The sequence below is a fragment of the Maylandia zebra genome, linkage group LG22 (assembly GCF_041146795.1).
Source record: "Maylandia zebra isolate NMK-2024a linkage group LG22, Mzebra_GT3a, whole genome shotgun sequence".
NCBI classification, from domain to species: Eukaryota; Metazoa; Chordata; class Actinopteri; order Cichliformes; family Cichlidae; genus Maylandia; species Maylandia zebra.
Genome location: NC_135187.1, coordinates 36,434,796 through 36,453,977, shown reverse-complemented (window position 1 = coordinate 36,453,977; position 19,182 = coordinate 36,434,796). Strand labels below are relative to the sequence as shown.

Sequence of the window (19,182 nt, the reverse complement as noted above, 5' to 3'; positions counted from 1 at the left end):
TGCTTGGCATCTTTCTTGGCCTTCAGACAACAATTCTGATGCTAAAGATCCAAACGGGACACAAAAAAAAAAAGAAAAAAAAAACAAAAAACAACAAAACCACTTTTAACCCCTGAGTTTGGCACACGTCATCTCTTTTCATGTGACACCCACTGGTGATTATTACACAAACCTTTCATGTGTTACTGTTTAGGCTCAAATCGGCTTCACGTTTGAAGGCTGGCAGCGATGACATATTAACTCTCCCAAAATGTGTCAAACCAAAATGCAGTGAGCCTGTTTTAAAAATGTAAGGAATAGAAAGTACAGATATTGTACTTAAATTGAACTTAATTACAATTTTCAGATACCTGAAAATTGGTATCTGAAGGGTGGTCTTGGAAGCATGGGGACCCTCAAAAATGTAAAATGTTTACACAATTTCTGTTTAATATTCAGCATCATATTCTACAGTGGGGCAAAAAAGTATTTAGTCAGCCACCGATTGTGCAAGTTCCCCCACCTAAAATGATGACAGAGGTCAGTAATTTGCACCAGAGGTACACTTCAACTGTGAGAGACAGAATGTGAAAAAAAAAATCCATGAATCCACATGGTAGGATTTGTAAAGAATTTATTGGTAAATCAGGGTGGAAAATAAGTATTTGGTCAATAACAAAAATACAACTCAATACTTTGTAACATAACCTTTGTTGGCAATAACAGAGGTCAAACGTTTACTATAGGTCTTTACCAGGTTTGCACACACAGTAGCTGGTATTTTGGCCCATTCCTCCATGCAGATCTTCTCGAGAGCAGTGATGTTTTGGGGCTGTCGCCGAGCAACACGGACTTTCAACTCCCGCCACAGATTTTCTATGGGGTTGAGGTCTGGAGACTGGCTAGGCCACTCCAGGACTTTCAAATGCTTCTTATGGAGCCACTCCTTTGTTGCCCGGGCGGTGTGTTTTGGATCATTGTCATGTTGGAAGACCCAGCCTCGTTTCATCTTCAAAGTTCTCACTGATGGAAGGAGGTTTTGGCTCAAAATCTCACGATACATGGCCCCATTCATTCTGTCCTTAACACGGATCAGTCGTCCTGTCCCCTTGGCAGAAAAACAGCCCCATAGCATGATGTTTCCACCCCCATGCTTCACAGTAGGTATGGTGTTCTTGGGATGCAACTCAGTATTCTTCTTCCTCCAAACACGACGAGTTGAGTTTATACCAAAAAGTTCTACTTTGGTTTCATCTGACCACATGACATTCTCCCAATCCTCTGCTGTATCATCCATGTGCTCTCTGGCAAACTTCAGACGGGCCTGGACATGCACTGGCTTCAGCAGCGGAACACGTCTGGCACTGCGGGATTTGATTCCCTGCCGTTGTAGTGTGTTACTGATGGTGACCTTTGTTACTTTGGTCCCAGCTCTCTGCAGGTCATTCACCAGGTCCCCCCGTGTGGTTCTGGGATCTTTGCTCACCGTTCTCATGATCATTTTGACCCCACGGGATGAGATCTTGTGTGGAGCCCCAGATCGAGGGAGATTATCAGTGGTCTTGTATGTCTTCCATTTTCTGATGATTGCTCCCACAGTTGATTTCTTCACACCAAGCTGCTTGCCTATTGTAGATTCACTCTTCCCAGTCTGGTGCAGGTCTACAATACTTTTCCTGGTGTCCTTCGAAAGCTCTTTGGTCTTGGCCATGGCGGAGTTTGGAGTCTGACTGTTTGAGGCTGTGGACAGGTGTCTTTTATACAGATGATGAGTTCAAACAGGTGCCATTCATACAGGTAACGAGTGGGGGACAGAAAAGCTTCTTACAGAAGACGTTACAGGTCTGTGAGAGCCAGAGATTTTCCTTGTTTGAGGTGACCAAATACTTATTTTCCACCCTGATTTACAAATAAATTCTTTACAAATCCTACCATGTGGATTCATGGATTTTTTTTTCACATTCTGTCTCTCACAGTTGAAGTGTACCTCTGGTGCAAATTACTGACCTCTGTCATCATTTTAGGTGGGGGAACTTGCACAATCGGTGGCTGACTAAATACTTTTTTGCCCCACTGTATAAAGCACATGTTTGTGGTGGTTGTCCTCTGAGGACCACATATCTATAAAAAAAAGAATTGTTGTTCATGAGTTCAGTCATATAGCCCCGCACCATAACCCTCCCACCCCCTCCATCAAACTTTACACTTGGTACAGTGTAAGTCAGAGTAGTACTGCTGTCCACACCCAGACTTGTCCATTGGATTGTCAGTGAAGTTTCACTCCAGAGAACACATGTTCACTGCTCTAGAGTCCTGTGGTGGCCTTCTATCCACTCTTCTTGAGCTAATCTAAAGGCCACATAACATTTGGAGGTCTGTAGTGATCCTGTCTGTAGAAAGTTAGCAAACTGTGCCCTACGCACCAGCTGACCCTGCTCTGTGAGTTCAAGTGGCCTAACACTTTGTGGCTGAGTTGGTTTTGTTCCCAATCACTACTTTCTTTTGATACCACTGACAGTTAACTGTGAAGTATTTAGTAGCAAGGCATATTCACAGGACTATCACTATTCCTCTCACTGTACCACTGGAATTCGCTGAGCTCCTGACAGCAAATGTTTATAGAAGCAGTCTGCATGCCTGTGTGCTTGAATTATGATTCCTGTGGCTGTGGAAGTGACTGGAACACCTAAATTCAGTGATTTTGGTGGGTGAATGAATGTGTCAGAGGCAAAGAAAGAAAAAAAGATTCCTATAGAATGTAACCTATTAGTAATTACATACAGGATGAACTTTATTGATGGTAAATACGGAGAAAACAATCAAACAACCCCTTTTGAGCAAACACTTGGCCACAGCTGGAGTGTGTTGCTATGTAAGGTTATCAAGATTTCTGCCCTTTACATTTTGTGGTTGTCAGATAAAGAAACAAAAATGTAGAGTTACAGTGCTGTGAACAAGTATTCTCCTCTTTTCTGATGACACAGGATGTTGAATATGGAGCTGCCAGGCAGGAGTGAGGAAGACCACAGAGGAAATTCATGAATGGAGTTGTCCCTGTAGGAGACATTACAAGTAAGTACATTTTGTAAATTTACATTCAAATAGAGAAGATAATCAATCAATCAATCAATCAATCAAGGCTTTATTCGCCACGTGCAGGTTGCCCTGCAGTGAAATAGGACCCCCCCCCCCCCCCCCCCCCCAACCTTAAACACACAACACAGACATCACATGGGGATACAGGTCGGAGATCGGTAGCGTTACAGAAAAACACTGAAATATACACTACAATGGGAAAGTACAAGAGGAAAAAAGAGACCTCTACTCATGCTGGGCTCCTGGGAGGACAGCATGAGAACAGGAAACAAAAAAACTCCTCTGCACAAAAAGCACATAAATGTCCACAGCACAACATTATGGAGCACGTGACCAGCCACAGGGTCGGGTGGGGGGTGAGGAGTAATCCGAAGCAAACACAGCAGCCATCCTGCCCAGCACTACCATTCCAGCGTGCGCTCAGACCCGCCGTGTTCCCCAGGAGGGAACAAGCATCGAAGGCGTTTGGAAAGGGAGGGGAGATGAGAGTGTGCATATCAGTGTATATGTATGTGTGTGCGTGTCCAGAGTTCAGCTGAGACAGTGTCCTTCGCCCTGCCAGGCTCAGTAAACAGTCTTCCAGCCAACCCAGGTGGTCTTGGATGGAACAGGAAGGAACAGACTAAACACAGTCGTTATCAGGGTGTTGTTGTTCAGCTCCAGCCTTGAGACCGCAGCTGGCGCCAAAGGGGTATCCGCATGAAGTGATGGTGCTTTTTACTTTAGTGCGAACAGCTCATATGAATTTCAAAGCAGTTCTACAGTCCAACACTGGTCTCTCAATCTCCCGTTGGAGAGCCGCGAGCTTCGCCATGATGTACCAACCTTGCGCTTGGTGATGTTGTCATTCTTGTGCTCAAAGAGCAGATTCTGAGAACTCACGACCACAGTGAGCCTCCCCAAGATGTCATCCAATTTGCGCTCAGAGATGTTATTCCGAGCGAGCCCCTCCAAGATGTATCCAGTCTGCAGTCAGAGATCTTATTCTGAGTATTCACAGCAGCCGTAGCCTTTCCAAGATCTTATCCGTGCTGACTCAATGAGCCCATTTTGAGAAACTCACGCCTCTTCCCATCATTTCAATCCCAGCGGGCAGCCTTGTGGAGGTTTGAATAGCCGGTTCCGCTTTCTTAATTCTTCGATAAGTCAGAACCAAGCCAGCTCCGATCAGCCAGAACCCTGTTACCATGGTTCCGAATAGGTAGATATCTTCAGCACTCAGGCTCACCCAAGCCCAGACTTCTAGTTGAGAAAGGGGTGTCAATTGCATTTAGGGACCAGTTGATCAAATCCATAATTCCTCTTTTAGGTTTTAGAGAACAGACTGTGAGAGAGTGTTCCAGGGAAAAGTAATACAAAAAACACAAGACTAGACAAGGACATAAGAGGCTAAGCAGGGAAGCTAAGGGAGGGGAGGAGGAGGAGAAAAGTGCGACCGCCTTCGTCAAGAGCAAGAGCAGAAAAATAAATCTGGTAATATAAAAAAAACCTATTAATTAAAACTAAAACTAATCTCACTTAAATTAAAATGATCTGTACTGCATGGTGTGCATCTCACAAGGATACAACATTTAATGGGGTGCAGTGGTATCTGCAATAAACTAGAAGCTCCGGTTTTTGTGAATATACTAAATTAAATGTTCAGATTTGAACATTTAATTTAATTTTAATTTTCTGCATAATCAAAATGAAATAAATTCTTACTACTCTCCTTATATATCTAGACTAACACTGTTAGTTTTTACAGGAAAGTAAACAAAAGAATGAGCACTCCTTACTGAATGTACTGCAGGGTGCAGAGCGGTTCTATCAAACTGTCAATTCTCTATGCACCATCTCGCTGTTTTTAATGCTATTTTTATTCAGCTTGTGCTCGGTGGCTGTGTGGTTTCTATCCACAGCGTATGAGTTATACTTCTAAAATTAAACCTCATGAATTATTCTTGCAGTGCTTTACCCCTTCTTTCTTCCCACAATGAAGGAAGAAAGTTGTCTTGAAGGAGACTGTTAAGAAGTTGCAGGATGCCTCTGCAATAGCCAGTGACTGCTGTGTGAATAACACTAACCTGTAAAGAGTAACATTGCCAACAATGTTAGAATCCTTCCCTCGAAGTTCAGGAGACTGTCTGTGAACATGTGTAATCCAGTTTACCCTGCCTCATGTCCTGGTTTGACACACCATTTTTAGCTTTTGAGTCTAAATGAAAAACCAAGTATCTTGATGACTTCTCAAAAACATCAACAAGACTTTAACATATTGATGAGTGAATGTTATTTGGATAATTAGGTAAATAATACTAATAATATAAACCAATTCATACAAGAAAAACTGATAAAACCCCAAAGAACAGATGACTCAGCTTACCTTTTCTAAAAAAAAAAAACACTGCATATAGTGCTTAGAAACATTTTCACCACAATGTTTACCTATGGTATGTTTTCCTATTAAAAGCTGCAAGGAAATGCCATGTCGACACAGGATAAGTAGAACCCAATTCCAAAAACGTTTGGATGCCATGTAAAATTTTAATAAACATGGAATACAATGCAGGAAGGCAGAAGCTTAACAGAAAAATAATGTTTTCAATGTTGATCAAGTTTGTGGGGTTAGGCTAACTAGTGATTCTAAACTGGTGATTTGGCTAAACTGGGATTCTAACAGGTGAGCTGTACACTTGGAAAAATTGAGAAAATGAGGAAGTGGCACAGAACAGAACAGGGGGATATGATGAAGTTGACACGAGGAGAAAACAGGCGGACATAGAGAAAAAGGTGGTACAGAAGGAGAAACAGAATGGAGCCACAAAGGGAATTAACTAAAGAGAGTAACAAAGCTAAGAACAGAAGAACAACTCAGCACATCCAAACAAAACACTGACAAACAGACAGAGGTACACAGACACTCAGTCCTAAAATATAACCTAAATTTTGTAGGACTGTAAAAATAAAAATGGAGATCTCTTGATAAACAATAATAAGCAAAACGAAGACAGTTATAATACATTTTAAGAAGGAAACAATGAACAGAATCACTTAACAAATTAACAAAAAACTCGATACTCAAACGTTTTGAGTATCGAGTATCAAAAAAAAAGAAAAAAGAATGAAATCATCATTTAAAAACAAATGGTCACAGAACTGGTTACTAGGCTGAAGAGACACACCAGACAAGCAGAGCCAAGGAGAACTAATGGCCTGCTCTCCAAGTATCCACACAGGGTGCACAGGAAACATAGAGCTTGAACAATACATGAAATACATGTATTGTTCATGAAAACCACCTGGGAGAAAGGAGTTCCATGACAACACAAAGTAACTGGTGGACATAAGAGCAGACCACAGGAAAAAAAACACCCTGAAGGGTTAGAGTCTGACCAGACATCCAATCTGGCACAGAGAGGAAGACAGTGTCAGAAACAAACGTCATTCAAGGCTTCTCTCTAAAGATACTAATGGCAGCAACTAAATGGGTCCATGGAAGGCAACAAAGGAGGCCAACTTGAAGGCAATGGCACAAGTCACTATCAAGTGCAGAAAATATTAACCGCCTAGGACCTGGGTTCACATATGTGGACATCACAGTTTGGGTTATTTGGAAAAAAAAACTTGATTTTGCTCTACAAGGGCCTGATATCCACTTACAAGGACATTATACAGCTACTGTTCTACTGAAATTTTAAATGAATATATGTGGCTCTCATTTTCTTAGAAACAAAAATCAGGTAAAAAAAGAAAAAGCCTGACGAGCCAGGAGTCAGAGCTCTGTTAGAGCCTTCCTTTAACCTGATCTAGTAATAACTGCATTTAGTTCAATTTTATTTACATAGTGCTACATCAAAACAGTCGCCTTCATTAATTTCTTTGAATAAAAATTTAACATTAAAAATAAATACTCATAACCACATCAGAGATATAAGCCGATAATAATCATTTCCTCCAAATCATCAATGTGTCTATAAGATCCCATTTCTTCAAGCCTGCTCAGACACGTCTTACCATTAATTAAGGCTCCAATCTTAAATATGATCAGTGTAGTTCTATTAATGGCTGCATACCACAGGCCTTCAAGCTGGCAGTAATTAAACCATTACTTAAAAAGATATCACTTGAGCTATTTTAGCTAATTATAGACCAATCTTCAACCTTCATTTTCTAGCTGAAATTCTTGAAAGAGTAGTTGTGCTCTGAAGAGTTTCAGTCAGGTTTCAGAACTCATCACAGTGTTAGTGACAGTGGACTCATCTCTGTGCTTGTCCTGCTAGAGCTCAGTGCAGTGTTCGATACAGCATGCCATACAAATGGAAGGTAATATACTTCAGTGGTAACCAGATGCTTACTCTAGATCTGTCAGATCTGTCAGAACCCACACGCAGGACTCTTTGAATGAAGACTGTTTGCTTACAGTGAGGTGAGTGACAAAGTGCAGAATATTTTCTTCTGGTGACGATGGCCCGTGTCTGCGTTTCCTCTGTTCCCAAAACCTGTGCGTCAGCTCGACCCACCTGTTTCCGAGATCCTGCAGGAAACACCACAAAAGCTGTTGTTAGAAAACTGCATGTTAGCCGAGAATCACACACTTCCTGATATCTAAATCAACTGGGAAACTGACAGTTTCTCAAACAATGATCCAGCGCTGATGGATGCTCAGCCGCTCTGCTAAGACTGCTCTCGATATGAGACTGATCAGCTGCAGGTGTGATTGCGTTCCGGTGTGGCGAGTCCCATGACGGGGACACCCCTCTATGGGCCCGGACTTGGAGGAAAAACTCCCTTTTAACAGGAAGAAACCTCCAGCAGAACCAGGCTCAGGGAGGGGCGGGGCCATCTGCTGTGATTGGTTGGGGTGAGAGAAGGAAGACAGGATAAAGACATGCTGTGGAAGACAGACAGAGATTAATAACAAGTATGATTCAATGCAGAGAGGTCTGTTAACACATAGTGAGTGAGGTAGAAACACCCAGTGCATCATGGGAATCCCCGGCAGCCTACACCTATTGCAGCATAACTACGGGAGGATTCAGGATCACCTGGTCCAGCCCTAACTATATGCTTTAGCAAAAAGGAAAGTTTGAAGCCTGATCTTGAAAGTAGAGATAGTGTCTGTCTCCTGAATCCAAACTGGAAGCTGGTTCCACAGAAGAGGGGCCTGAAAACTGAAGGCTCTGCCTCCCATTCTGCTTTTAAATACTCTAGGAACAACAAGTAGGCCTGCAGAGCGAGAGCGAAGTGCTCTAATAGGGTGATATGGTACTACAAGGTCAATAAGATAAGATGGGGCCTGATTATTTAAGACCTTGTATGTGAGGAGCAGGATTTTGAATTCAATTCTGGATTTAACAGGAAGCCAATGAAGGGAAGCCAAAACAGGAGAAATCTGCTCTCTCTTTCTAGTCCCTGTCAGGACTCTTGCTGCAGCATTTTGGATCAGCTGAAGGCTTTTCAGGGAGTTTTTAGGACTTCCTGATAATAATAAATGACAGTCGTCCAGCCTGGAAGTAATAAATGCATGAACTAGTTTTTCAGCGTCACTCTGAGACAGGATATTTCTAACTTTAGAGATGTTGCACAAATGGAAGAACGCAGTCTTACATATTTGTTTAATATGTGCGTTGAAGGACATGTCCTGGTCAAAAATGACTCCAAGGTTCCTCACAGTGTTACTGGAGGCCAAGGTAATGCCATCCAGAGTAAGAATCTGCTTAGATGCCATATTTCTAAGCTTTTCAGGGCCGAGTACAATAACCTCAGTTTGATCTGAATTAAGAAGCAGAAAGTTAGCGGCCATCCAGGTCTTTATGTCTTTAAGACATTCCTGCAGTTTAACTCATTGGTGTGTGTTATCTGGCTTCATGGACAGATAGAGCTGGGTGTCATCAGCATAGCAGTGTAAATGTATGCTATGTCTTCTAATGATGCTGCCTAAGGGAAGCATGTATAATGTAAACAGAATTGGTCCTAGCACTGAACCCTGTGGAACTCCATAATTAACCTCAGTGTGTGAAGAGGACTCTCCATTTACATGCACAAACTGGAGTCTATTAGTTAGATGTGATACAAACCACTGCAAAAAAAGGCAAAAAAGGCACGAAGCCTTTATTATGGCTGATCACAAACATAAACCAAATGAGGGAAACAACTAGAAGGGAACGAGTGTAAAACCTGAACTGGGAAGAACTAAATGCATGAAACCTAAAATAACTGGAAATACCTGGATGTGCTGAGACATGGAGGTACAGGGAAGGTTAACAGACGACCCGACAAAGCATGAATGACGACTCACACCATAAATACAGAAGAGGGTGACGAGGTAAGAGGAAACACACGGAGAACACAGCTGGGGCGAATAAACACGACACAGGAGGATGCAAAACTAAAGACACTGAACCCAGGACGCAAGACTATCAAAATAAAACAGAAAACACGCAGACTAAGGCACACGGACTTCACACTGGGACCAAAAAAGTCCCTTTAGAACAAAAAGGGAGAAAAGATATGAACACATCTAAGAATCAAACACAGAGGACACGACAGACTTGGATAGGACACAGAGAGTGACACGGTGACAGGAAAACATGGAAACAGAATTATAACTAATGTTCCCTCTAAGCTGCGCGCTTGCGCAATTGCGCACTGCTGGCACGGTCTCTGTGCACAGAAAATCTGTGTTGCGCACACACAAAAAAATAATCTAACCTGAATTGAAATTAAAATAAATACCTTAACAATTCTGTTTTGCAGTGTTAGTCAGTGAGTGACTGGCTGCTCCCGTATGGGATTAGAACGATGCCACCTTATCCCAAAGTCCAGCCAATGATGCGATTCACATTCGTATATACGCAGCTAATCAACGTGGTTGACAGGCTATGACAGCATCCTTATGTGCGACACCGGTGTTTTCTAAGCTTACTGCAGTAAGCTTAGAAAAGTGCTGAAAATAAAAAGTGCTGAAAACAAAATAATATTTATACACATACAGATACAGCTAATGAGGTGCTCCCATCTGAAAAGCACCAGCGGTGACATAATTTACATGTGCTGCAGATTCTTCTATATACAGTGATGGTATTTTGTGACTTTTTTGTTTCTCCAAGAAGTGTAGTATGTAGGTGCAATATTTTTGGCAATCTTATTTTTGCTTTTTCCCCCACCCGCCAATCCACAGTGCCACCCCTATTCATGGCCCAGTCCTGCCAATCATGACAGTAGACGTCAAAGACGCCATGAAGAAGGTGAAAAATGGAAAAGTACCTGGTCCCAAAGATATCCCGGCAGGAGCCTGGAAACTCCTTGGCCAGCAAAGTATCACAATTGTATTATCATGGGTGGCAAAGTGCCAGAAGCCTGGACCAACAGCATCACGGTAACAATTTGGAAAGCCAGTGGCGATGCCATCAACTGGGCCAACTACCGCCTAATCCATTTTCTATGCCATACCATGAAGATATTTGTACGGATCCTGGACGCCCATCCCGGGAGTCTCACCATCAACGTGGGTGTACCCCCGGGTTCGGCCCTTTCGCCCCTCCTGTTCATCTTTTGCATGGACACTAAGATTACCGATCTCCAAACACCTCACCCATGGTCACTCCTCTACGCCGACAACGTCTTCCTGGTAAATCCATCCAGAACAGACCTGCGGCACCATATGCAGCAATGGAAGACATGCCTGGCTGACTATGGCAGGAGACTCAACACCAGGAAGACCGATTACATGGACACCCAACAAGATGTTGATGAAGATTAAGAAGACCTAAAGAAGACCAATGAATGTAAGTACCTGGGACTGATGGTCAGTAGTGATGTGGATATCCTCCCTGACATGCAGGCAAGGGCCAAAGCCGCTTGGACGAATTGGTATCAAGTAACGAGTGTCAGATTGTAGACCATCTCGAGGCAAAGATCTACAAGACCATTATCTGCCCAGTCACCCTCTATGGATCAGAATGCTGGTCAGCCACCGCAAAAACATAAACAGGCTCCACATATGATGGAAATGGAAACCTTTTGCTGCAGGTGGGGATGAAGCAACCCCTCCAGAAGAGCTTGAGGTAGTTTCTAGAGTTGGGAAAGAGCTGGTGGCGGATGATGAATGTCCTGACATCTGACTGCATTTCAGTTAGAAGTCGAGCTTTTACACAGTCAACGTTTGTCACAGAATCCCAGGTTTTTAAATCTGTTGTCCAGGAAGGTGCAGACAGCAAAATCATAAAATGTTTCAGTAGAGTTGAAACGACGGTGACAATGCCCTGACAGCTGAGCAGCTTGCTTGCTACCTTGAGACTCTGAAGCTTTAGTGGTTCTGAGAAGCAGTGAGACCAGGGGAATCACCTTGGACACAGAAACATATTTTTCAGGAGACATCTCTCTGGTTGCTTCCTCAAATGGACAGAGTACATTTATGGAGAGACGGGTGACCATTCTTCCTCATTTAAACAAAGTGAGCTCTTCCCAAGGATACAGAGGCCTGTGTTAACTGCCTCCTTTTGCTCAAGCAATCTCTCTCACATGTAGAATATAGAATATAAAAATACTCTTCCTCCTCTTCAGAGAGGTTTAAGCCTGCTGTGTCTATGTTTTGGTTACAGTTGGTTGCAGGAAGAAGACACAAATGAAGCCTGTTAAGGCAACAGAATAAAGTGAAAACTAGGGATGGATTTGCCATTTCAAACAAACAAACAAAAAAACATGCAATGCATACTTATAATTATACACACACAGTACACTAAGAGAACAATAGCCACAGTTATAAAAGTGCAAAAATATCTGTTTTTGATTGTAAAGGCAAAGAAGCAGACAAGCAAGAGCGGCATGTTCTCTATGTGCAGAAGTGGTTCAATGAACTCATCACACCCTAAGACAGCTGATTGTGAGCACACAACATACTCAACAGATTTCCATTTGTTTTATAATTTTTGGGTTCTCAAACTAGCTGCACTCTTTTAGTTTCAAAAAGACATGAGACTTAAAAGGAGTATCAAAATAAAACGGACGACTACTTAACAGACTGTGCAGATAAGTGCTTTTGAGGTGGTGACGTGTATGAAGGTGTGTGTGTGTGTGTCAGTCCAGTCACTGAGTGTTGGAGTCTGACGGCTTGATCATGGGCGTAGGTGTTGATAGCCCAGATCTTGTTTTTACCATCCAGCTGACTCCTCAGGACTTGCCTGACCATCTGCAGGTACTTGGTGGTTGCAGCTTTCCTAGCGGCCTCTTCATGGTTTCCATTTGCCTGTGGGATGCGCAGGTACTTAGCTGTCCTCTATGTCTGCAATGTTGCCTTCCGGTAGCTCGATCCCCTCAGTTCTGACTACCTTCTCTTTGGTTACCATCTGACTACACTTCTCCTATACACCAATGGCATTAGAGTGTCATTGCTATATATCCTGGTGGCGTGGATCAGTGAACTGATGTTTCATTTACTCCTGGCATACATCTTGATGTCATACATGTACACGAGGTGGCTGACAGTTGCTCCATTCTGTATTCAGTATCTGTAGCCTAGTAATCTAGTAAATAATCTCTCAGATGGGGTTCAGGTCTATGCAGAACAGCAGACAGAGCATCTCTTCAATTCAATTCAATTTTATTTATTTATTTTAGAGAGACCTTACAATAATACATACAGAGAAAAACCCAACAATCATATGACCCCCTATGAGCAAACACTTTGGCAACAGTGGGAAAGAAATCCCCTCCCCCCCTTTATTTATAGAGTTTTTACATGTAATTTGACATATCAGGCCCAATAAAGCACCAACTGATACAAAGACATATCTCAATACAGATTAGGCCATTAAAATTTGGATGATACCAATAAAAAATAAAATAAAAATAAAAATAAAAGGAAAAAACCCCACACTGTCATGGTCCTGGGTCGGTGACCCAGCGCTTTTAGTTTGTTATCATTTTCTAGATGATTGTTTAGGTTCTGTGTTATATTCGGTCTGCCTCTGAGTCTGCGTCTGTATCTGTCTGTCTATGGTGTCTCCCCATCTGTTTGTGAATCTGTCTGTTTAGTTCAATGTCTTGTCTGGTTCCATGTGTCTGAGTTTCCTGTTTTATTGTGAAGGTCCGTGTCATATGTGAGTGTGATCAGTTTACGTTTCCCCTGTCCCGTCAGCCCAGATTCCTCCCAGCTGTGTTGCCCTCCTGTCTCTCGTCCCCTGATTACTGGTGTGTGTATTTAAGCCCTGTGTGTTCTCCTGCCTGTTGCCGGTTCGTCTGTGTTCCTCTGTGTCAGTCTGTTACCCTGTGTTCCACGGTGTCCTGTTCCTCGTCTGCGTCTCTCTGCTATTCATCATCCGTTGTCATATGCTCCCAGGTCTGTTATTTTAGTTCTCCCAGTTTAGGTGTCTTTAGTTGTTTGTTATGCCCCACTGTTTGTTTGCCACTACACCTCTGTAAATAAAACCACCGGTATCTCATCCACTGCCTGCATCTTGGGTCCTCCTTCTAAATCCACACGGCTCGCCTCGGCAGCCGTGACACACACACAGAACCCCCCCCAAACAAAAACCCCCCAAACAAAAACAAAAAACAACTTGTAAGTTGTACGTGTTTTCAATGAATTGAAGTAAATAATAAAAGGCTGCCACATCTGTGAGATCTTATTAACATTTCCTCTGAGTCTGAATGTTATTTTCTCAATTTTTAAAAAGAACATAACATCTTCCACTCAATGTGATTGGGCTGGAGGGTGAGGAGCTTTCCAAGACTGTAAAATTCTACACTGTGACAGCAGTGAAGTGAAAGCGATAACATCCAGCTGCTTATGACTAAGGTTTAGGGTGGCATCTTCAGAAACACCAAAAATGGCAACTAGTGGGCATGGTTTGAGTGTAACGCTCAAAACATGAGAGAGCACTTCAAAATAAAAAGTGCAGTATAACTGAAGTGTCGGGCACGTAAGAAACATATGAGTTAAATCACAGGGGGAGGTACTGCATCTGTTGCACAGGTCAGGATTGCCGGGGTATATTTTAGGTAGTCTAGATAAGAGAAGTGTAATCCGTATACCGTCTTAAACTGAATAAGGGAGAGTCTTACACATGAGGCATGAGGCTGAGGTATGAATTTTTTCAATTACTTTGTCCCAGTAACCTTCCCCAAACTTAAGACTATTAAGTTTGAGTAATTGCCCGATACCATAATTAAAGTATATATTCAAAGTTCAACGTTCAAGGTTCTTTATTTGTCACATGCATAGTTATACAAGTATAACACACAGTGAAATGTAACCTGACACGCTCCTCGGCATGTACAAAAATGGGGGGGGGGGGGTAGAGGAAGAACATTATATATATACAGTGTTGGGGGGTAACGGAATACATGTACCGCCGTTACGTATTTAGAATACAAAATATGAGTAACTGTATTCCGTTACAGTTACCGTTTAAAAAGGTGGTATTCAGAATACAGTTACTTTGTTGAAATAAATGGAATACACTGCGGTACTTTCCTGTTTCATATTGTCGCGGGTCAGGACTGTTTGGTTTTGTTTGACAGCTACGTTCTTTTGTTCCAGGCGGCAGCGTTACGGTTGCCATGGTTACAGGGCGACGCTCTCTCTCTCTGCGACTGTGTGTTTCCTGGGTGAGAGAGCGCCTTTTCGTTGTTGTTGTTGTTGTTGTGCTAAGCTAACAGGCAGAATGCTACAAGCATAGCTCTAAAGAATGTAGCATCATGTTCAGTGTAGTCCGTGTTGCAGGGAGAATGGACTGCCATACACGTTATGTGTCTGTGAGCGAGGAGGGAGGAAAAGGGGAGTGGAAAGGTATGAGCAGTCATCGAGGAAAAACGGGAGCTGGAAGCATGTAAATATAATAATAACCACTGCAGCCAAGAAGAGTGCCTGACGAGCCCAGCTGTAAGTAAGCTATTAAGACTCGACTGTACACCGTGTTCGTGTTTTCCTCCGAAAACAACAAGTTCCGTTGGAGCAGCCTTTCAACGCCTCTCTCTGTCTCTCGCAAGAAAAGTTGACCCACACAACAAAGTAGAGCTATTTTTCGGCTACGAGCCGACAGGGACCCCGCCGTATTATGCTGGGCTTACACTGTGCGATTTTTTCAGTCGCGCGATTCAGCTCCTGCTCAAACTGTACGATTGACTCGCAGGGGTTAGAAGTTCATAGGTCACGATGCAGGGTCTCACACTATACGGCCCGATGCTCTGATGCGACCTGAGTGCTCACACTGTGCGTCCATAAAAATGAAGGTTATAACAGAAATTCTGTCGCTCGCTCTCCCTCTCTGTCTTTCACTCACGCAGACACACCACCACCATCAACTTTACTAAATTGCTAATGAAAAACATTGGTCAGGCAGCTGTGATTGAGCAGCAGTGTCGATCCAACTATTTTCACGGTTGTTGTGGTCGTGATAATTTTGTGAGGCCACATCGAAAGGGCTCGGATGGTTCTACAGGTTGTGCCTCCATCGCTTGTGTCCAGATCACACGCTGCACTGCCGTGCTACGCCGTCTTTTTCGCTGACATTTGTGTTTGCGCGTGCGCAGTGTGGCAAACTGCGGGGACACCCTCACGACCAAGCGATTGATGATCGGGAGCTGGTCGTGAGGTGTCAATCGCTTCTCGTTACCCCACGTATACTACACGATGCACGACGCACGATGAAGGCCAAAATCGGGCCGATCGCCAAAACGATCGCACGACTCAAAAATCGGCTCAAAATGGGCCAAAAATCGCACAGTGTGAGCCCAGCATTAGTCAGAGGTCCCTTTACTACAGTTCAGAGTCGCGGACCTTCAGTAATAGTAATAAATCACACAGCAACAGTACATTCACGTTGTTGTAAAAAGCATGATAATATTGTAGCGGGTCAGGGCTGTTCGGGGTTCTGCTTGTACAGTTATGTTTTGTGTATGTTGCCATGGTGACGGGTGACGCCCTCTCGCTGCGACGGTGTGTCCTTCCGGGGTCAGAGGGCGCCCTATGTGTGTTGTGGTTGCCGCGCTGAGCAGTTAGCTAGTGGCAGTGTGTTCTTCTGCAAATGTAATAAACGGCTGTGCTCCCTGGCTAGCTCACGGGAAGCAAGACCAAACGATACCTCCGTCTCCTCCTTGTCTGAACTCGCCACAATATATTAAGTAATCCAAAGTATTCAGAATACGTTACTGTCATTGAGTAACGTAACGGAATAGGTTACAGAATACATTTTGGGGCATGTATTCTGTAATGGAATACATTTTAAAAGTAACCTTCCCAACACTGTATATATAGTATATACACTGGGTGAATGTGCAGTAGTAGCAGCAAGCAGGTGAATTCTGTACATTAATATGAATAGACATCTGACTATTTTACAGGATAGACAATATAAACATATTTAAAATTAAAGGAATTGAAATGTACATTGTGCCTTGGTTTAGAGTGTCTGGAAGAGTCCTGACTCAGTCAATTATAGATGATGTGAGAGGGCGGGTGTGTGTGTTTAGGGCACGGATGGCTTGGGGATAGAAGCTCCTCTTGAGTCTCTCTGTCCTTGCCCGGAAGATGCTGAACCTTCTACCAGATTGCAGAAGTTGGAACAGTTTGTTGCCAGGATGGGACGGGTCCTTCAGTATCTGCGCTGCTCTAGTCCGGCATCTCCTGGTGTAGGTGTCCTGAAGCGGGGGGAGAGCAATCCTGCAGCAGCGTTCTGCTGTACGGATCACTCTCTGGAGAGCTTTTTGGTCCTTCACACAGCTGTTCCCGAACCACGATGTCATGTTCTGTGTGAGGATGCTCTCCACAGCGCCTGTATAGAAAATCCTGAGGATCTTTGGAGAGACCCTGAACTTCCTCAGTTGTCGTAGGTGATACAGGCGCTGCCTAGCCTTTTTGGTCTGGACCTGAATGTGGGCAGCCCATGTCAGGTCTGAGGAGATGTGGACACCAAGATACTTGAAGGACTGCACCCTCTCCACTGGAGCTCCATTGATGATAATGGGCTTGTAGTCTCTGTGCTGACTCCTTCTGAAGTCCACCACCAGCTCCTTGGTCTTGCCGACGTTCAGCTGGAGGTGGTTGTCCTGGCACCATGATGCCAGATTCTTCACTTCGTCTATGTAGCCCACCTCATTGTTGTTGGAGATGGCACCCAACACCACTGTGTCGTCAGCAAACTTCACAATGGTGTTGGAGCCATGGGTGGCCACACAGTCTGAAGTGTAGAGGGAGTAGAGCAGTGGCGAGAGGACACATCCCTGAGGTGCTCCTGTGTTGATGGTGATGCTGTTGGAGAAGCACCTGCCCACCCTCACCACCTGAGTTCTGCCAGTGAGGAAGTCCAACACCCATGCACACAGACGGCTGTTAAGTCCCAGATCCCTCAGCTTTGTGAACAGTCTGCAGGGCACTATTGTGTTAAACGCTGAACTGTAATCAACAAACAGCATTCGCACATAGTTACCCTGTTTCTTGGCCACGTGGCTGAGAGTGGTGTGTAGGACGTGGGCGATGGCATCCTCTGTGGATCTGTTGGATCTGTAGGCGAACTGCAGCGGATCTGTGGTGTCTGGGATGGAGGAGGAGATGATGTTCTTCAGCAGCCTCTCAAACACCTTCATTACTACCGAGGTCAGTGCAACTGGCCGGTAATCGTTCAGGGATGAGGGTTTGCTGTTCTTGGGCACAGGGATGATGGTGGATCTTTTGAAGCATGTGGGGACCACAGACTTCGCCAGGGACTCGTTGAAGATGGAAGTGAACACACCTGCTAGCTGGTCAGCACAGCAGCGCAGCAGACAGCCGGTGATGCCATCTGGCCCTGCCGCTTTCCTTGTGTTCACTCTCCTCAATTCTGCGCGGACGTCATGCTCCGTGATGGTGGTCACTGGTCTCTTGCTGATGATGTCACTGTCCTCGGTAGTCAGGCGGTAGATAGCATTAGCCGCCTGGCTAACCTCGAAACGGGCGTAGAACTGATTCAGCTCGTTGGTGAATGCAGAGTCGGCGTTGATCGGCACAGTGTCCCTGGCTTTGTAGTCCGTAATGGTGTGTAGTCCGGGCCACATACTCCGTGTGTCGCCCTGGTGGAAGCGGGACTCCATACGCTCCCGGTACCGGCGTTTGGCATCTCTCACCGCCACTTTGTAGGCGCTCATATCGCCAGTGGCGAGACCCGCGTTGTAGGAGGCGGTCCTGGCGTTTACTGCAGTGCGGATCGATCTGTCCATCCACGATTTCTGCTTTGGGAATGTGGTGACTCTCGCAGTGGGGATAATCTCCTCCACTACCATATTGACAAAGTATACTGCTACTTCCGTAAACTCGTTGATGTCGACTGCGCATGCTCTGAACATGTCCCAGTCGACGTTGTTGAGTGCGTCCTGTAGCGTAGCTTCTGATTGGGCAGACCACCGTTTCACCTCCCTCATGGTTAACTCCTCCCTCCGTATGTTTTGTTTATACTGGGGAATGGGGAAGATGGCGTTGTGGTCAGACTTCCCAAAAGCCGGGTGTGAGACAGCTTTGTAGCCCTGCTTGTATGGCGTGTAGCAGTGATCCAAAATCCGATCCCCTCTCGTTGGACACGAGACATGCTGGTAAAAGTTTGGCATGACTTGTCTGAGGTTCGCTTTGTTAAAGTCTCCTGCTACAATGAGGGCTGCGCCCGGGTCCTTGTTTTGAAGCGAACTCAGCACATCATGTAATTTGGACAAAGCCATACCTGTGTCCGCTTGGGGTGGGATGTAGACCGCCGTGGCGATGACCGAGGTGAACTCACGGGGCAGATAGAAAGGGCGGCACTTAATGCTCAGGAATTCCAGATGTGGCGAGCAGCCGCTGGAGAGAGTAGAAATGCTCCTGGCATCACACCACTTTCTGTTTATCATGAAACACACTCCTCCACCTTTGGTTTTGTTCGACTCTGCCGTTCTGTCCGCGCGGAGCACAAAGAATGAATCCGACCGAGTTACGGCCTGGTCCGGCATGGTGGGGGTCAGCTATGTCTCCGTGAAGCACAGAATGTTGCAGTCCCTCATGTCACGTTGGAAGGTGACTCTTGCTCTTAGGTCATCGAGCTTGTTCTCCATGGATTGTACACTGGCCAGTAGGATACTGGGCAGTGGTGCGCGATGCGCCTGCTGTCTCAGTCTGTTCCT

The 19,182-nt window shown here is 44.6% G+C and overlaps 1 protein-coding gene across 1 annotated transcript in view; it reads left to right on the top strand.

Annotated features, from left to right (window-relative positions):
• Positions 1–19,182, top strand: part of LOC101467506 (retinoic acid receptor beta) — a 278,325-nt gene that overhangs the window by 68,114 nt on the left and 191,029 nt on the right. The window contains exon 2 of the mRNA XM_012921767.2: positions 2,964–3,051. The gene's annotated coding sequence lies outside the window, so the exon portion shown is untranslated. The remainder of the gene's footprint in view (positions 1–2,963; positions 3,052–19,182) is intronic.